The sequence below is a fragment of the Lytechinus pictus genome, chromosome 11, assembly GCF_037042905.1.
Source record: "Lytechinus pictus isolate F3 Inbred chromosome 11, Lp3.0, whole genome shotgun sequence".
Classification (NCBI taxonomy): domain Eukaryota; kingdom Metazoa; phylum Echinodermata; class Echinoidea; order Temnopleuroida; family Toxopneustidae; genus Lytechinus; species Lytechinus pictus.
In genome coordinates, this window is record NC_087255.1 from 290,640 (window position 1) to 312,493 (window position 21,854).

Consider the following 21,854-nt stretch of genomic DNA (forward strand, 5'->3'; position numbering starts at 1 on the left):
CATGCGTGAGTGTCAGGTCAATGTCATTTAAGATAAATGACCTATGGCCATGTTGGGGGTATTTTGTTGAATTGCCATCATACCTTTGACAATTTAAAGGTTTATGGATACAGTTAATGAAACGCGGACATAAGGGTAATCAAATAGCACTGATCGTCTTGCACGAGTCTTAGGTCACATAATCAAGGCCAAAAATCATTTTAGAGTCATTGAAGATAGCATTTCATTATCATATAAATAGTGTTTTGCGAATAATTCAATAGTTGTTTTCAAAGTCAGCACTGCTGCGATATTGAATCGCGTGATGCAGGCGAGGCAGCCAGAGACGTTCCACTTTTTTATTAGTGGTCACCATAAAAACTATAAAAACTAATTTAGCACTTCTCTTTTTTGGACTGATATCAATTCTCCTTCAATTTTGATATAGTCTGCAAGATGCCAAAAAGGGAGAGCAAGGGTCGGGGCAAGAAATCGTCTCATTGTCCTTCTGTGACCAAGAAGCAAATTCACCTGCAACACACTCTTATCATACGGACCTGGCAGCGAAACTCCAACCCCCCCCCCCCCCCAAAAAAAAAAAAAAAAACCCAGGTAAAGCTCCCCCTTTCGCACTTTCGACTGACCAAGAAAGGTCAGAAATTATGCGAAGGAAATTTTGCTCAAGGAATCCATAATATTCATGTTGGAATGTCACCACTTTTCAGCTTGCATTATTCGATTGGTGAGATATGTATCATATTTATGAGTCACCAGCGCACAGTGGGCCAGGAGAGAGCAAAAGTGCGCCAAAACTGGTTTTTGGTCATGAAACAAATTTTGTTTTTGTCATGTTCTAAGCAAAGATAAGAACATGTAGAATGCCTCTGTACAATATTTCTCCATTGAATTGAATATTAGTTGCCCATTGTTATTCAATGTTACCGGAAAATGACTCTTTACGGCTACCGCATGTGTAAATGACACGTTTTAGATATTATACTGTTTTAACAAAACGGATTGCTTAATTTATTTCTAATTCACGGTGCTCTTTGATGAATAATTGTTTTAAGTGATCAAAGATTTTAAAGATAAAATGATAATCCCTTCAGAGGCAATTTTGGAGGAAACCATTTGACAATGGGGGTGTTTTAGCATTTTTTTTTTCATGAGCATTTCTTTTACAAATTGCTGCCGATTGCTGCGCTGTAGATACCATGGCGGTCTTTGTTATAGTTCATGCTTTACACTGATACCAAATTTAGCTGCATATACGTGCATTTTCTGGAGATATAACAAATTTTCCAACCACATGTTCGCCGTATTTATCACAAAAATCGGTCCAAGTTACTGTCCCATTATGCGCGTGCATGCCGAACGTTGCGGGTGACATTAAACATCAAACTCCCCGTCGCGTTCTGGGAGAGAGAGAGAGAGGGGGGGGGGGGTGTCTGGCTCAAGTGTGTGGCTCTTGTGACTGGTGTCTGCCTTTAAAATATTTTCGTTAAACATACGTAAAGGCAAGCTTTCATTTCCAATTCCACTAACTATATAATAATACATGTAACGCAACTTCATTTTGATGCCAAACTGTTCCATCCCGTGTTCCATATCTGAAATGCTGTCATACTGAGAAGATTAATTCTTAAGGTAAGATTCCCGGGTAAGATTATATATTTGGTTTGTTGTTCATAAACCAAGTAGAGGCTACTGTATATCGCTATAACACACATGACTAGGGATGTGATAGGTCTCTCGCAGTTTTCTGACAAAATATGAAAATGTGTATAGGACACAGATGGGATATACGTGGGCTCTATTACATGTATAAATTGCATTATCATTATTAGTATTTATCCCCCAAAAGGGTTTGTAACTTCACATACACGTATGAATTCGTTTATCTCTTGGCTCATTCTAAATTTGCTATAATTGTTGGTATCGATCAAGAAGGAAGTGTATATTATCATTTCAATGATTGTTTGGTTTATGATTCTCATTGACTTTATATGTATTCCACAGGCTAATGGTAACAGGTGACATTGTGATTAGTAGCAAGTTTTTAAGAGTACAACAATCACAGTCTCTTCCCCCTGATGTTCAAAGTATGCTAAAAAGATCCTCTCACCAAAGACATAATAGTTGTTGAGATAGTAGAGGGAGACTCTGATTCGGAATAACTTTGTATACGCCGTTCTTGGTAGGCCTTGTAGGGCCTTGTACTGATTAACCTGCATAGGACCCGGCCTCTATTCACTTGAATCATTATTTTAAAGATTTCACTGTCCACTTCTGGTATCAATCCATTTTAATTCGTGTAGGTGTGGTTAATCATTGTACACAGGGAATAAAAATACTCCTTTTCATTTTTTTTTACAATTTCACTTTGAATTTTACAATTCCGGATTCATGGTAGGACGCCCTCTTTAAGCGATACTCAAGTCACCGATTGAATTATTTGTACCCCGAGCACAGACTTTTCTGGTTTGGTTGCCTGTTTGTGTGTTTGCTGTTTGCCGATATGCTTAATTATTGCTGAAATTTATCTAAAACTAGTTTCTGAAAATTTGAAACTTATTGTAGAATTAGAAACATGTAATTTCTGCTCAAATGTTAACAGCCAATCAGAAAGCAGTGTTTTAACGACGTCATCAATATTTGAAAATACTTTTATTGAATTCTACGGGTGAAATTACCCCTATCTACCAAATTTAATCATACAAATGTGTGAATAATGGGTTTTGGTGCACTTTGGGTTCGTTCTGGCCCACTGTGCAGCGGCGTAACAGGGGTCGGTGACCAGGGGGGAGGGGGGCAAGAGCCAAATATTTCCCGGTTATATCATGGTATGAACATGCGTAATGGTGTAATTAGGCGACTATTTTTAGAGGGCCAGATATTGCGTATCGGTCAGAATTATCTTTTTTTTTTATTCCAGCGAGCGAAGCTAGCGAGCAAAAAATTTGACCGTTTTGATACAAAAATCCAATTTTGTGATAGATTATTTTTTTTTTTTTTGCAGGAGTTTCTGCATTTTATTCATAAATCAACAAATGAAAATAGAATGATACAATAACAATGACATAAATGAGTACATTTTTGTGTGACAATCGAAAATATAAATAATGAATAAGGCTGAAAAATACATAAATGAAGCACGTAAAATAGTAAAGTGGGTAAAAATGCAGGGGCCAGCTATAATAAGCAGGTAACTGCTTGAAACAATAGCAGTCATGAGGGAGGGCTACATAGGAACCGTAATAATAGGTTATAAATATAATTCGATAAAATGATGTCACAAAAGAAAAAGTATAAAAGTTTAGATTTTTAATGGGGAGAGACAAGATAATTTTTTTTTTTTTAAGTGCGAGTGAGTGCTAGTGGGTGAGTGCAGGTGATACATTTAAGAATACTTAAAAATAAGAATCTTTTTCAATGAAGCTTTAAAAGAAATAAGAGACGCGGACTGTTTGATGTTATGTGGCAAGGCATTCCAAATATCTGGACCATGGTGGCGAATTGTTTTATGAGTGAGTAAGATTCTTGGGTTGGTTAAATGGATATCTGTTGAATGACGCGTTGAATAAGTATGTATGTCTTTGTTATAGATAAAAAGAATTGCGAAATGGAATTGGAATGGTATTTGTGGAAAATTTAAACATAAATATGGCTACTTGGTATGTGTTAATATCCTCAATTTTCAATGTCTTTAAGTTGTGAAATATTGGATTAGTGTGTGCAATGTAATGTGAAAGTGTACAGATGCGAAGTGCCTTTTTTTGAAGACGGAATATCGTTTCTATTCTTGACTTAGTACTATACCCCCAAACAAAGTTGCAGTAAGATAAGTGGGATAAGATTAATGAATTGTAAAGCATAAATAATGAATTTTTTGAGATATAATATTTCAATCTATATAAGATTCCTATCCCTCTGGATGTCAACATACAAATATTGCGAATGTGACTGTTCCAAGTCAAATTTGAATCAATCAAAACACCTAAAAATGTGGTTTCTTGTTTTTCCGTGATGGGAATATCATCTATAAAAATGTTGTTGAGAAACTTGTGTTTACTTTGAATGTGTTGAAAATACATAAAATTTGTTTTGTTTATATTTAAAGAGAGCTTATTAGCTCTAAACCACATTGATAATTTCTTCAGTTCTAAATTAAGTGTTAGAACAAGTATATTTAAGTCTTTGTGTGAATAGAATACATTTGTATCATCTGCAAATAAAACAAACGTTAATTTTCTAGATGTATTCACAATGTCATTCATATAAATCAAAAATAACAAGGGACTCAAAATAGATCCTTGTGGTACTCCACATTTTAAAGTACAAATATTAAATGATTTAGATTTAAAACAAACATAATGGCGTCGATTGCTTAAGTAATCTTTAAACCAAGCGAGAACCACCCCCCTGACTCCATATTTCATTAATTTACAAAGTAAAATGCGATGATCCATGGTATCGAATGCTTTCGACAAATCCATAAAAACACCAACAGTGTGTTCCTTCGCTGATGTGGTTTACGGTACACCATGTGAAGTGTTATAGAAACAGTGGATAGAAGAAGAGAAGAAACGGATAGGCGAGAAAGTGGAGATTTGAGAGTAGAGTATTCTTTCTTGAAAGTAGTCCTGAAAAGGACTGTAAACCAGGAAAGATTGATGAGTTGAGAACAGCTTGAGTAGTAGAGCTAATGAGGAGATGCTGGCTTGAGTCGGCGAGTAGAGATGATGAGTATTAGAGAGACTCGACGTTTCGGGCAGGTTGACTGTCCGTTTTCAAGAGTGTGTTCCTTTTTAGATAAAGAATCAGAAATTTTGTCACATAATTGCAAAAGTGCAAGGTCCGTTGAATGATTATCTCTGAAACCATATTGATTAGGAATCAGTAAATTATTGCTGTTCAAAAAAGAATATAAACGCTTGTAAACTATTCTCTCAAGTATTTTAGAGATACCCGGTAATAAAGAAATTGGACGATAGTTTGAGATAAGACATGGATCATCTTTTTTGTATATTTGAATTATTTTTGCAATTTTCAGTAGATCGGGGAAAATACCACAAGAAAGAGAACGATTGAAAATATGCGAAAGCGGGGAGGCTATAAAATAAATTATTTTTTTCAAAAGATAGACACTTATACCATCATGCCCACAGGAAATAGTCGGTTTCATGGACCTAACAATTTCTAAAATCTCGTTAGTATTTGGTGGATTAAAAAATAAAGAATGTTCTGGAAAATCGTTTAATATACAGAAAATTCATCATCATTAGATGTTATTTTTTAAGCTAGTTTTGGGCCAATATTATTGAAGAAATTATTAAATGCATTAGCAACATCAAAGGAGTCTTGCATTTGTTGACCATTGTCTACGAAATTAACGTTATCACATGTTTCCTTTTTCTTACCTAATATTTCTTTTATAGATTTCCATAATGTATAATTATTATCTTTATTATTTTCAATTTTATCAGAAAAGTAGGATTTTCGAGCTTGGCGTATTACTGATGTTAATTTATTGCGGTATTTTTTGTATTTATTTATATTTTCAGTTGTAGGCGATTTAATTGATATTTTATATAATCTATTTCTAGTAAATATGGATTTGATTATAGTTTGGGTAATCCAAGGTTGTTTGCTCTTCTTTTTATTCGATTTAATTTTTATTAATGGCACATTTTTTCGTAATAATAAAGAAGTTTGTCCAAAAATCTTTCATAAGAGCCATTAACATTATGTTCAAGATAAATATCTTGCCAAGATTTTTCAGCCAAATCTGCCTTCAATGACTCAATATTACGATGGGTTTCTTTCCTTCGCATTATAGTGTATGATTTGTCAGTAGCCTTGAGTTGGCGTTTATCGTTTGGATACATTGCAAAAATAGGCAGATGGTCTGAAATGTCATAGTATATTATTCCATTATTGTTATTATCAAGTGCGTTAGAAAAAATATTATCAAGTATTGTATTGGATACGTTTGTAATTCTAGTTGGTTTATTTATAAGATGTTGAAGTCCAAAAGATGATAATAGATTTGTAAAATGTTGAGCGATTGTATTGTAGGGAAATGATAGATCAATGTTAAAGTCACCCATGATATAAATATCTTTGTTTTCACGCGAAATTGAATCAAGACTGGCTTCCAATTCATTTAAAGGAGAAATATATTGATTATGAATATGGCCTTATTATATATCAGTGGAGAGGTAATGATGTGAGGATTACCATTAGGTCATTCAAAAATAACGAAAATAATACATAAGGTGGAAATCGCCAATTAAAAAGCGCTAAAATGCCTCTCCGAAATATGCCTCGCATCGGTCTCTGAATTAGCCTCTTGTCGAGGCCCTGTCGGCTGCTTTCCGAGCGAACATGACAAAGCACGGGAGAGAGCGAAGCAGAGCGCCGCGAGACAGGGGCTCTTGACATCTGTACCGAATTTCACCGACTTTCTTTTGTTTTTTATTGTTTTTACCAATTCACCGACCAAAAACTGGTCGGTGAAAATCATCCAATGAGAGCGCGAGCTGCTATGACGTCATATTAAATATTCATGAGCTATTCTTGAATGGCGACCCTTGGATTCTTGGCGAAGAGTGACGACGAAATATCAAAGAGCACTGAATATGCCTCTAAAACGCTGAATATTGACCGATTTAAGGATGTGCAAGTCGATGAAATTAACTCTGCACTGAAAGGACGAGATGTCTTTGTAAATCTACCCACAGGATATGGAAAAAATGTAATATTTCATGCGATTCCACCGGTCGATCCGGGGCGTCGATTATCGATCTCCGCTGTGCAGTGCAGTGAGGGAAGCTGGGGTGGAGTTGCTGGGAGTTGACTCGAGTCTGACCAGCGGCTGAGCAGTATCTCCCGGGAAGTTTCGGGGCGGTGATGGGTCTGTTACGGCCAGTAGTAATAGTAGTAGTAGTAGTATTTTGCTGGTTATATCCCCTTTAGTGTCCCGCAATTAAATGAATCCCCTGCAGAATAGTGGACTACTACATAGTATTCCGAACCCGAGATAGACGAAACAGCTCTGACATTTCATTGGTTTACTCGGTGACCGGTAATATCATGACTCATGTATATTCATTAGGAAGACGTTCCTCATGAATATATAATTTAGTTCAGATGTCAAGAGGCCCTGGCTCGCGCCAGGCCTAATTCGCTTCGCGAATTAGGAAAGCCCTCGCTTCGCTCGGGAAGCAGCCGCCAGGACCTCGACAAGAGGCTATCTCTGAATTGACTCGAATTTGATGACGTCACTGTCTGTACGAGAGGCGTGATTGGCTCTCCCACGTCAAGCTCCACTTGCGTGCAAAACCTGTTGCGAGGGTACGTTTTCTCCACACTGACACTGAATACTTCGATCATGAAATGAAAGAAAACCCAGAAGTTTATCTAGATTTGGATTTTCAAATTGATGATTATGCAGATGAAGAGAATGATGATAAAGTTTCTAACTCTAGAAAAACAAAGTGACGTTGATGGTGGTAAATTAAGGGAATTAACAATTCAACTTGCAAGCCGATTCGCTACCAACGCATGCAGCTGCTAGCTGCACCGTGGGTCAAATCCATGAAAATGAATTCCATGCAGCATGACCACATCCAGACAGAGTCTCTTTCCTCTATCAACAACATAATGAGAAGGAAAATAATAAAATAACTGTACTTACAAATAAGTGAATATATCCGAACCTAGGCTGAAGGTAAATCAACTCAAGGAATAGCAGCAGACGATATGCACCGACTATGAATTTCACGTGGCTGGAATAGATTGTCACTCGTTCTGTTAGATAAAATGTATATCTCATTATTTTGACTAAATTACAAAACTCAGAGAATTAGTATTCTACATAAAAATTAAGTAACACCTGGTACTATTTTTTTAATTACGATAAAATATTTTTGAAGCAAAGAAATTGAGGTAAATTAAAATAAGATATAAAGGATCATCCACTTAGCCGCATGCGATTGTAAACAAACAATCAAAAGCACATGGCCAGCTTGCTCCACTGAACTTAAAATACGTATTTTCAGTTCAGTGGCTTGCTCGCCCATAGAGTTGGATAAAGCGTAGCTTTATCCAACTCTATGTGCTCGCCTTGCTGATTGTTTACAATCGAATCCGGGAATCGAATGCGAGCTAGGCGGATGATCTTTTATATCTAGTTTTAATTCACCTCATTTTCTTTGCTTCAAAAGGGTTTTATCGTAATTCAAAAAATATAGTACCAGGTGTTACTTAATTTTTATGTAGAATACTAATTATCCGAGTTTCGTAATTTAGTCAAAATAATGAGATAGAAAATTTATCTAACAGAACGAGTGACAATCTCCCAGCCACGTGAAATTCATCGTCGGTGCATATCGTCTGCTGTTATTCCTTGAGTTGATTTACCTTCAGCCTAGGTTCGGAAATATTCACTTGTTTGTAAGTTCAGTTATATCATTATTTTCATTCTCATTATGTTGTTGATAGAAGAAAGAGACTCTGTCTGGATGTGGTCGTGATGGAATTCATTTTCATGGATTTGACCCGCGGAGCAGCTATCAGCTGCATGTGTTGGTAGCGAATCGGCTTGCAAGTTGAATTGTCCTACTCATCATCACCGGCGTAATTCCCCTAATGTATACCTCTATCCACGTCACTTTGTTTTTCTAGAGCTAGAAACTTCATCATCATTCTCTTCATCTTCATAATCATCTATTTGAAAATCCAAATCTAGATAAAATTCTGGGTTTTCTTTCATTTCGGGATCGAAGTATTCAGTGACAATGTAGAGAAAACGTACACTCGCAACAGGTTTTGCATGCAAGTGGAGCTAATTCACGTTGGAGAGCCAATCACGCCTCTCGTACAGAAAGTGACGTCATAAAAAATCCCCAATTTCGCGGACGTAATTCTGCGTGTTTGAAGCATTCAGAGAGAGAACTTTAAACTATCAATTAACTGAGTTCCATCGGTCTCCATGATAAATGATTTACACCATCGTGTTCTCCTTATTTTCTCCCTTAATTTGATATATGATTCTCCATTTTTACGATTTTCAATATAGTTCTACTTTAAAAATGTTTCAGCTAAACTGATTGGGGGTCTATAAATAACACCGATTATTTTATTTTTATCTTTAGCATTAGTAATTTATATGAATAAGGATTCTATATTTTTCAGCTCAATATCATGTCTTAAATTGAAATTCAAATCGTTATGAATATAGTAAGCGACACCGCCCCCCTTACCAATTTTACGATCAATATGGAGAAATTTGTAGTTATCGATATTGAGAATGGGAGGTGACGTTGAATGCAACCATGTCTCTGTGAGACCAATGATAGAAAATGGAAATGTATCAAGAATGGATAAAAGTTCGCAAAGCGTATCAAAACTTTGATGTAAGCTTCTTATATTTACGTGCATTAAACTAAAGTAATCTGGAATAGAATTTGGAACTGTTTTGTTGAAGGAATTATTGAATTCGTTAGCTGTATAGTATTACTTTGGGGTGAAAAAATTTCAGCATTCAGTAAATATGTTGAGTCAAACATAAAAGAACAATGTATGGCATATGGCGAGTTAAAGAAGTAAGCGAAATAGTGCTCGGTGTGTGCAAGTGCAAGAGGTGTAGGCTAAAAGCAATGAATAAAGAGTCCGTATACATGTTCACCTTTGCGTGACGATCTGACAGACTCGGGGCAGGTGCATAAATTAATCATTGTCATAAAAAAGGTTTTAAAAGTCTATGAATCTATTGATATAGTTTTAATTTCCTAATTTTCGTGTAAGACTATGAGGTTGAAAAGATAATTAAAAATATTTTTGAATTGATAGAAAACAGTAATTAGATTAGAAATATACTTTTCTATCGTTTATGACATCATTATACCTTGAATAACAGAAGATATATCATGGATAAAAGGTAGTGTTAAAGCAAAATATACACACATATATGCATATTACAGCTTACTGGAGCCTCGGAAGAACATTTTGGGAGGCAAATAGATATATAAGGAATTATGTGGAATAAATTTATAGACGCTTATGGAACTAATACTAGTACATTAAAAAATTCATACAATAGATGCACATGATGTAATCAGATTTATGCTGACGAATAAGGGAATATAATAATTCTGCATGTGCATTCGTAAACTGGCGTCAAACAGCATTTTGGAATGGAAAAATAAATAAATCCTGCCCTCTTAGAAAAAAAAAAAAAAAAAGATGTCATTGGCAAATTATTGTGGTTGGAATGTAAAGCAATAGATGATAGAGAATGTCAAGAGCAATATAAGTTAACATTGATGTACATAAAGTAGGGGCCAATGAACGGTAAAACAAAGTTTCTATTAAGCATAGTAGTGTATAGGTACGAGCATTAAAGATCCTCATTTGCATAGGAATTCGACATATTCACGTGCTGTAAATTGTAACCTATTCATAAAAAACGGATCTTATGATAACGTCATCTGAGTGCAATTAATATTTTTTTGCAATACATCTGACAATAAACAATGAATGGTTTGATTTCAAATGGGAAGAAATAAAGAGAAAAAATGCATAGCAAGCAGAGGTGACGAAACGTGTAATGTATCGGAGACGCAATTATATGAGATCCCTATCATGCAGGAATTTCTGTTAAAATAGGGCAAATAGAAATGGACCCTGTACCAAATGAGGATTTTTTACTCTGAAAAGGGCATGATATCCAGAAAATAATATATTTCACCCTTCTCTCTTTCCATTCCTTGTTTGTGGTCTGTACGCCACTGTGAACAGGACTATTTGCGGCAGTAGCGTGAAAAGTAAAAAAAAAAAAACGAGGGGTGCAGTAAGAAACATGTGCTAAAAAGCTGCTTAATATAAGTCCCGAGCGAGCGAAGCGAGCGAGAAAAAAAATCACCCTTTCATGAGAATCTAACTTTTAGATATTTTTGAAAATATATTTAGTAAATAAATGCATTAATGCCCCTTGCAATGGACATTGTAATCTTGTTTTCTTTTACCTTTCATTCTTTTTGAAGATTTTCATACAACTCTTTTTTTTTTTTATACTTTATTAAAGCTTTTATGATTATAAATGTAATTAAATAATTTGACTTTAATCTTGATAAATGTATATTACTGGTATACTAATTGTGAATTTTTAGCAACAAACAGCATTTGTGTTGGATAAGTACATAAAAATGTTGCGAAATTTCGGAACACCATACCCGTGCATCGCAAATTCGGTCTCAGAAGAAGTGCAAGACTTGAAAGTAAAAAGGCAGCTAACAGCCTCCCAGTTATTAGCCCTTAGTTAAATTGGACCGATTTGACCCCCCCCCCCCTTTCCAAAAAAATTTGCGACCATGCTGTCGCACAATTTTTTTTAAACATGCCTCTTTCTAGTCTTGTGCATCTTTCGAGACCAATCTTGCATCACCCGGTACGTGGTTCTGAAATAACGTGACATTATGTAAGTACATGTCATACCAAAAATTGCTCAAAAACGTGATTTTGTGTACAAATTCAATGCAAATTGTGTTTTCAACCGAAAATCATGAATGTATTTTTGTTTTTGGTTTTACTGATCTAAATGTATTTTTATTATGGTTTTCATGATCGCTGAAGAGTCCCCAATAAATTTCATTGAAAAAACAATGAAAAACAAAAGTAAAAAAAACAAAGAAATACCTAATTGCGAAAAACAATATAATACATAGAAAATGATTTGATATTGCAATTTTGTTCATGTATACTTGCTAAGAAACCACAAAGAGTTTCCATTCCAAAAATTAGAACATTTGGAGCTTTATTTAGGGAGTTAGAGGAAAAAGTATGATTTTGTATTCTTATTACGCATAAATTAGCATTATCACTTAATAACAATTTGCGTGAAATAATTTACAATTTAATTTTGTAAATTATGTCCTAGACAACCCATGTGCAAATCTTCGACGCGATTGTACGGTCGAGATCTCAAGGGAGGGGGGGGGGGGGGCCTGGGAGGCCCCCCCCCCCGGCCATATGAACTCCCAAAATACCCTGGCCTTGATAACAAATCGACTTTCTGGCTCCTCTTGAGTAGTCACCATTCATTGGACAGCTTGTTTCGGCAGCCTCCCTAAGAAGTGTTTATCCACGTCTGTATAGCATGAGGCAGCTTAATCTGTAGGAAAAAAAAACACGTACCATTACGATAACATGAACAACATTACAATAAAAGAAATAAGGTGTTTTGCCACCATCTAGATCTCTTTTCACAAGTACATACCTATCTCTCTTAGCATATTCTTGCTTATAAAGCAAACTAAGCCGAATATTCAAGAGTGACAAACAATTTATAATGCAAACAAATTGTCATAAGCACATATTGAAACTCTTTAATAAACAAAATGAAGAATAAATTTACTTCTCCTAACAAGGATTTTCAACTACACTGTATGCCACTGCATAAATACAATCTGCTTAATTTTGCAATTATGATATCTACTGAAGTGAATGCCTACATAATCACCTTTTATGAACCCCAACCGTGTCTTGTACATGAACATGGCCTTTTATGTGTACACCTGTAGTATCTTTCCCACATAATGCTGGACTTGCTGCTCATTCATCCAGAGATCCCTCTTTGAATCTTTAATGAAATGAATTTGAGTGACATAGTAAAATTTTATTTGCAGATTAATAAAAATACATGATGATAAAACTTCTTCATTTCCATATTTCAGTGTTACAATTCAGGTGCAAAGAGTCATATTCTTTAATAATATTAAACATAAAATGAATGAAAACATTAACAGTAGAGGAGCATTTTAACCTTACTCACAGTCTGTTATTGTTGCTGAAGTCTTTACAATAAGAAGATTGGACACTTTGCCGACATCGCGTAATGCTTTGCATCGATTTACATGTAAAATAGTCTTTGTGCCTAGTCTTTTCTATGTAGTGTCTTTAATACGTAGATAAATCATGCGTCCTTGAGCTAATTAGACGAACAATTTCGGAAATTAAAGACGGATCCATATTTTATCAATCGGAAGAGAAATTAGCGCTTAAATGAAGCTATTTGAGGGACATTGATGATATTTAGGGTGAATTGACTTCTCATCTTTTCGTAAGTTTGTCATGTTTATAGAAGGCCGGACTTGCTTTCATAAAAACCTCTTTTAAATTTGCAGGATTTCCTACCTCGAGCGAAGTTCGTGCATGCTCCACTCCACTTCACTATTGCTACACTACGCTCCACCTACCCAAACTTTGAGACCGTGAACTGGATCTGATATTCCGAGTGACAAAAAGTGGGATTTTATGGGGGGTAAATATAAAATTCATGCAACATCACGCTCTTTAAAAAAATTAAAACTGATATTCTTACTGCACACAAAATTTCACTTCTCTCCATGCCTCTATCCGTCTCAAAATTCGTGATTTAGAGCCAACATGAAGTTCTTCACACGTATCAATATTCAATACATCGCATGCGCGTGAGGCCGGTCGGGTCTGAGCTCAGACCAGACCCGGCATCTCGCGCATATTGCATCCGCATGCAATGTTTTGAAATCGGCAGCGAATTATGAATATGTGTGAGGAACTTCATGTTGGCTCTAAATCACAAATTTTGAGACTGATAAAAGCATGGAAAAGAAATGAAACTTTGTGTAAAGTAAGAATATTAGTTTTAATTATTTTTAAAAATCGAGATGTTGCATGAATTTTATATCCCCCCCCCCCATAAAATCCCACCTGTCACTCGGAATATCAGATCGAGTTCACGGTCTCAAAGTTCGAGTAGGTGGAGTGTAGTGTTTTGTAGCGGTAGTTAAGTGGAGTGGAGCCTGCACAAACTTCGCTCGAGGTAGGGATTGCCATGCAATTGTTGAGATTGTACACAGCGGCACGTAATACACCCATCGGTGCTCTCTTGGAGCCTCTTGGCTTTCCATGTGAAGCCACTACCGTCTATAATTAAGAAAGAAGTTGACAGGTTGAAGGTTTGGAGGTGTCATAAATATTTACTATTTAGTTAGGTTGTCGTCCCCGATCTAGCGCTAATGCAGTTTCGCACCGGCCGATTACCAGCATACCTCATCACCAATACTTGTTCCCAAATGTCATGACAAGTCTCTCAGTCACATTTCAATGTCAATATACCCAATGCTTTACAAAATATCGTGATCGGCCGAGAACGGCTGTATTTCGGCTTCGATCTCGACGCCGTTGATCTAATCCGTAGACATCGCTTCGCGGATCGCTTGGATTCGCCGTCCGCCGTAATGTTGATATGGACTGAAGTTAGCAACCAAATCATGCGAACATGTGGCAAACGAACTGCCAGCACGCCGCATGTGAATCTATTGGTCGCATAACTTCAGTCCATATCAACATGACGGCGAGCGGTGAAGCCAAGCGAAGCGATGTTTGACTGAGGATTCGAACGATCGATGTCTTCAAGATCGCAGTCAAAATACAGCTGTTACCGCTCGCAATATTTGGAAAAGCGGCGCTAATGCAGTTTCGCACCGGCCGATTACCAGCATACCTCATCACCAATTTCTGTTCCCAAATGTCATGACAAGTCTCGCAGTCACAATTTGATGTCAATATACCCACTGCTTTTTAAAATATCGTGATCGGGAACGGCTGTATTTAGGCTTCGATCTTGACCTCATCGATCTAATCCGTAGACATCGCTTCGCGGATCGCTTGGATTTGCCGTCGCTGTAATGTTGATATGGACTGAATTTAGCAACCAAATAATGCGAGCGAAGCGATGTTTGACTGAGGATTCGAAAGATCGATGTCTTCGAGATCGCAGTCAAAATACAGCCGTTACCCCTCGCAATATTTGGGAAAGCAGTGGGTATATTGACATCGAAATGTGAACCAAGAGACTTGTCATGACATCTGGGAACAAGTATTGGTGATGAGGTATGCTGGTAATCGGCAGATGCGAAACTGCATTAGCGCCGGAAAAGCAGTGGGTATATTGACGACGAAATGTGACTGAGAGACCTGTCATGACTAGCCTGGAGGTGTCTGGGAGTAAAATTATTTCTACTATACGTAGGCTTAGCACATAAATATTTTAAGGCTAATGCAAGTATTTTACAATTCACGATTATCATCGTCCGTAACGTTGGGGAAGTACAATAAGAAACAAGATGGCGGCGTAAACATCGGGCAAGTCTCTTCCGTCTTTTCACAATATTTTTTCATTTTTTTGATGAATTCTTGTTTTAAAAAGAACAACAAGAGCGTAGAAATGTCGGAAATGAAGTTTTATCCCATGTACATGATTTAGAGCTAGATCTTTTAGAAGGAAAGTAGAAATCTCGGGGGTGAAAGTTTCAGGTTTTGGCTTCCTTTGTGTGGGTCTATGAGATAGAAGGCCTTGCTTCGTATGAGAGTAACCTTACGTTAGTAAATGATTTTTACTCTCTAGAAGCCGCCTGGCTACCCCTGACCTGGCTACAATACAAACATCCTCACCGCCGCCATCAATACTAGCCAGCCGTTGGCCGTCCCCGGTCGCGCACACCGCCCGCCCGTTAAGCGAGCGGGATCGATCGGGAACAACGCCAGTGCAGTGGCCGTACGGTATAGATGATTAAAAAGTCGAAGAAATTTAAGTGCATGCCGCGCCAAACTACGAAAATATGGATCTAACTTACTGTTTAGCCTGTTGTGTGAATGTCTTAGATGTCGTTGTCCGAATCTGATCCATATTCTGTTAGTTTTTGTTGAATTATTGATGGCCTTCTTCATCAAGCTTCAGGTTCAGCTGAGCAGTTACGAAAGTTTGTTTTCAAATGGCGGAACCGGAAACACGTGTACGCGTGCAAATTACTAGTTAGCCGCAATCCGTGCGTTTGTACGGGGAGGGGGGGGGGGGTCTTACTTTTTACTTGGCAACCAGTCAATTTGACTATTTTCGCCATCATATATATCATATTATTAACGTAAAGTAATTGAATAAAGTGAAATTCAAATATTTATTTCTTCTTCCTTTCTTTTTCTTTTCTATGTCTTTTGATTTTTTCTTTCTCTTTATTCCTTTTTTTAAATATAAGGATAGGATTTAAAAACATGTCTCACAATTTAAAACCAGGGCTTTTACTGAAAATATGTTATATAAGCCTACTAGTATGCAAGTAGGATGGAAATGACAAAGAAAGAAATGAGGAAAATCACAGTTCCAATCCTATGTATTTTTTTATTTTATTTATTTTCAAAAACACACATTTTATTCTGTCTTGCGATCGAAGGAAAGATCCCTTTATAAGTTTCAAGTAGTAAAAGAAAATAATCTTAGATCAAGTGCCGGCAGGGTATTTTGATAAGGGGTGGAGGAGCAAGACAAGCAAATAACGATACCATTTTGAAGCGAAACATAAGAAAGATAATAAACTTTGCCAATTATAGGTAAACAAATAATATGACATCGATCGTGACACTTTAAGGATGGAAAATAGTTTGAAAATTTATACAAATTAGAAAAAAGAAGCAAGATAAACTGGCATCATGATATGTGAACAGAGATACAAGATTGTTCTTGCAATTAAAAAATATATTTGCAAACTATATAGCCTCGCATCATAAAAATAGATTGAAAATATACAAATTTATTTGATTTAAAAAGAAATAGATATAAACCCGCCTGGCTAACATATTGCAAGGTTGCAAAGATATAAACCGGGGATATAAAGCAAAAAATATAGTAGGCCTAAAAATGAAAATTAAATATCCTATTTTTAGTTCAGCCTATTTCACCTGTAAAATAGCAAAAAATAGTATGAATAGGAGAACAAAAATTGAAGCAATTTTATTTGTAAAAATATATTTGTAAGAAAATAGGCCCTTTTTACTAAAAAAGGTAAATTAAACAAAATAGATGGGAAATTGGAAAAATGTATTTTCTTGCAACAAAAACTTCAAGGGGCCAGTATCACATTAAAACTTGGTTATCAAACATGTAAAACAAAATCCTAGATGGTATTTTAACTGAGATATATTTTTTAATCAACATTCAACGCTGAATTTTCTTATGTTAATTGTTATGTGATGAACCTTAAAGGGATGGTCCGGGCGCTGAAATATTTATTCTAAATAAATAGAGTAAAATTCACAAAGCAAAATGCTAACAATTTCATCAAAATCGGATTACAAAATAACGAAGTTTATCAATATTTTGTGAAAACAGATATGTGCACATCGTCATGAATATTCATTTGGTGGGCTGAGGACATCCCCATTTTGCTTTTTTTAATGTTAAATATGAAATTATGATTGTTTCATTTTTTTCCAATACATGTGTAAATAATGTGTCTCCATTGTGATGAAGTTGCTGCATTAAATAACTAATGCGGTTAATCAGTTGTCTTTCCAATTGTTTAAGTTCTTGGTAGAAATATGTTGAATAAACCTAATTTCATATAATGTACAAAAGAACATGGGATATGACATCATCAGCCCACCTAATGAATATTCATGAGGCATGCCTAAATAGAACTGTTTCATGGGAATATTGCAAATCCTTCAAATTTAACTTAACTTCGTTATTTGTCATCCGATTTTTATCAAATTTTAAGCATTTTACTCTATTTATTGAGATATATGAATATCTCTAGCCTTGCCCTTCCCTTCAATTATTTTCTTGTATCGTTAGAAAGAGATGGATGAAGTGGAATAATACGTTCATGCTTATGTTTTTATTTATTACAATATCTCTTTGAAATTCAACCCGGCTTCCTCGCAACCAATTAAGCTCTAAGGGTGTTAGGTGTGTCCTGTATATTTTAACATGTACCCTTTTAAATGTAGTCACTTTTTTATTCTTTATCCTGTTTTTATGAAAAATAAGTGGCGAACAAACAAAACAAATGATAATTGAAATTTAAAAGAGCGCATGAAAGAGAAATAACCCTGAAAACGAACAAGAGTCCTCAAAATATAAGTTGCCCATTTTGGGGTCAATAATATTTTGTATTTTTCAGTTCGCGCTTTGCTCCTAGTTTCGATCTAGTACGTATAGTACCCTTTCTCGTAGAAATAGAAGCTATCAAACTTAAAACCTCTGAGTCTTAGTAGGCATAAAAACCCTCCCCTCGCTGATATAGACCTACACAATGGGACTTGGCTTTGGGGACCACGGACCCCCAAACAAGTTTCACAACAAAGAAAGGAGAAAATAGAGAAAAGGTAAAAAAAACAGGGTGAAATATAATTTTCAAATAGGGCCTATGTCAAAATCTAGCTATCACAAAATGAAATTTTCATATAAAAAATTGTACTTTTTAAAATGAATGGTGCCCTTTTAAGCCATATGGCCTCCTAAAAATATAAGACTCAATACGCTACTGACCTCTCCCGAAACTGAAGATAAATCCCTCACTGGAAATAAAACTTTTTTTAGTCTGTGGTACAAACAGGGCTTCCATGCAAGTTCTGAAGGAAACTAAATTGTTCATGTACCACAGAAAATACACCATAACGTCTGTGATACAGTTTCAGTCATATTTCTGGGGTGGCTGCATGAGAAGTACCGCAGGAAATTTTTAAAGTACAGCACTGGGGTTGCCATAGAATTTTAGAAGTGCCTATAATGAGTCCTGCAGGAAATTTCAAAATTTTCATGTACAACAGAAGTATCACAGGGTTTCCATAGAAGTGCCTTTATTAGGATCGAGTACTGCAGGAAATTTCAAAATGTTCATGTACCACATAAGTATCACAGGGTTTCCATAGAAGTGCCTTTAATAGGAGTACTGCAGGAAATAAAAAAAATCATATACCTCAGAAGTATCAAAGGGTTGCCATATAAGTACTGCAGGATATTTTAGAATTTTCATGTACAACAGAAGTACGACATAAGTATCATAGAGTGATACCACAGAACGTCTGTCGTTATGCTGTATACAGTTATGTACAAGAGAAGTATCACACAGGTACGACAGAGTACCATTATGGTATTGCAGGAAATTTTCATATTTTCATGTACCACAGAAGTATGACAGAACTATCACAGAGTGATACCACAGAACGCCTGTCACCATTCTGTAATAACGTCATGTACAACAGAACTATCACACGAGTACAACAGAGTACCATAAAGGTACTGCAGGAAATTTTCAAATTTTCATGTACCACAGAAGTATGACAGAACTATCACAGAGTGATACCACAGAACTCCTGTCGTAATTCTGTGGTACCGTCATGTACGACAGAAGTATCACACAGGTACAACAGAGTACCACTAAAGTACTGCAGGAATTTTTTGTAAGGGTATATTTCCATTATTATGTTTCCATTAATTGTTCTGCATTTCATGTCTTACACTATGCACATAGACTTCATTAGTCATCTTGAATCATAAATCAAAATTTGTTATCCTCATGATTCCGCTTGTATTCCATTTGTTACCCTTCATCATTCAACTGAAGTCAAGACTTTGTTACCTTATTGAATACCGAACAAATAACAAAGAACATTTTGATTAGAGAATTTATGTTTTTGAATTATTTACACATAATAAACAAAAGAAAATAATATATCTTACATTTCTTGAAGAGTCAGTTCTGAGTTATTCCAAATAATGTGTTGGCTGGCAAAGGTCCCTTAAATTAAAGTCCACAATGATGGCGATGATGAAAATGATGTTAAAACACGATGGACAATAAGAGTCACTGCAACGGGTTGAAATATCCGTGGAGACGAAGTTGATGATTAACAGTCAATTTCAGCAATCCATGAGTCGACAAGTGTTCAGTAGATCAGGTTGAGGATCTCGATGAGAACTGAGATTTCCTCTCTCAAAATAACTGCAAACAGTTCATTGATGATGTGCAAATAATTCAACCGAAGATGTATTCCAGTTGGAACTAGACTATGCTCTGACATAAAGTGGTGCGAAACTCTGAGTTCTGATCTGATAAGATCATGTCCTTGAAGAATCTGCAAGCTTATAATACATGTATCTAAATTTCCACTATTCTGGAACCTTCTAGTATTGTACTTAAACACAACATTGTGCCAATTTCTAGAGCAGTCTAATTTTAGAAGACTCTTGAATGACCTCAGTGAAATTAACAATGTAAACAACATAGCTAATCCTATTGTCCTTTTCCACTGCCGCTATCAGGCCCTTTTGTCTACCAATAATCATTGTAAATTATACAAATACCAATCATTACTCTGCCTTATGCCTACATTCCGAAGCTTAACTAAGAGATTCTGGAATATTCATATAATGCAATGACCTTCCCTAGAGAAAAAAAAAAATAATTGAACATGCATTTTTTTTTACTTTTCAAAGTCATTTGCTAAATCATTTACAGGTACCACGTACAAAGATATAATGTTAATAAGCATTAAATATTTTTTTTTTCTTCGAGTGACACACTTAGTCAAAAGCATGAATAATTTATCCTCTTTAAACTCACGAAAGAGCATCAGAAATTGCATTATTCTTTCGTTTTATGTGTACAATTTTCAGTGGGAATGGTTGGAGCATTAGGCTCCATCTGTACAGTCGTTGATTCTTGTTTTTAATTTTTTAAGAGGGTTATGGTCTGGAAAGACTGTAATCTCTCCATTGGTTAGATAAACCTCAAACTGCTGAAGGGCAAATACGAGACTCAGGGCCTCTTTTTCAATAGTTAAGTACTTCTTCTGAAACCGATTGTGTTTCTTAGAGAAGTAGCTTACTGGTTTTTCGATACCTTCTTCATCTTCTTGGAGCATTACTGCTCCTACTCCAACATCACATGCATCAATAAATACTTTAAATTACTTTGTGACGTTTGGAGCTGCCAAAACGGGCTCATTCACCAAAATGGCCTTTGATTTTTCAAATGATCTTTGACATTCATCAGACCAAACGTACTTCACTTATGCCTTCAGCAGGTTTGTCAGAGGACTAACCACGTTCTGTAATTTGGAACAAATTTCCTGTAGAAGCCATTCATACCTAAGAATCTGAGCAATTCTTTCTTAGTTGTGGAGAACGGGAAGTCTAAGATAGCTTGTATCTTGGTTCTCCCCCTGGGGGAGGGGGGGGGGGCAGTCAAATGTATTGCTGTACACACGCGACCAAGTTATTTCCAAACACCCCTAAACAAGTTTTTCGCGGGCTTTATTTACACATCTAGGTTGGCTTTATCCAGCCTATCAGACAGTGCTCTCAAATGATCCAAATGATCATTCCAAGTATCTCTGTACACTGGGATGTCGTCTAGGTACATACGACACAATTGTCAAGACCAGCAATCACTTGATTTGTCAATCTTTGGAAGGTTGCTGGTGCATTTTCATTCCAAAGGCATGGCTTTGCATTGAAATAAGCGTAAACAAATACATGTAAATGTGACAAAGACTGATATCTCGTTGGCTCGGTCAGTCAGTGGCACTTGCCAGTTCCTTTAAGCAAGTCTATCTTTGTGATATTGGCAGAATTTCCAACTCTATCAGTACAATCTTCTAACCTAGAAATTTGATACGAGTCAGTCTTAGTTACTGCATTTACCTTTCGGTAATCAATGCAAAATCTCTGAGAACCATAGTGGCTTTGTAACCATTACAATAGGCATGATAGGATAATTTTTGGTGGGGAAGGTTTGACAGGATTATCCGGGGTAAGATTGTGTGCTGATTCCAAAAATGTCACTCTTATTGATCATACTCACACCATTTTGGCCATTTCGGCCAATTTTTTGACCAAAATGACCATTTTGACCACTCTTTGAAAGATTGTCCCTTAACAGAATGCTTTTGTAGCCACATCCAATTAAAAGGGTCTATTCTAAGTAAAAATGATTCCAGATTCCAGATAAAGTGGTCTCATTTGTCAAATCACAATAGAAGTAGTCATT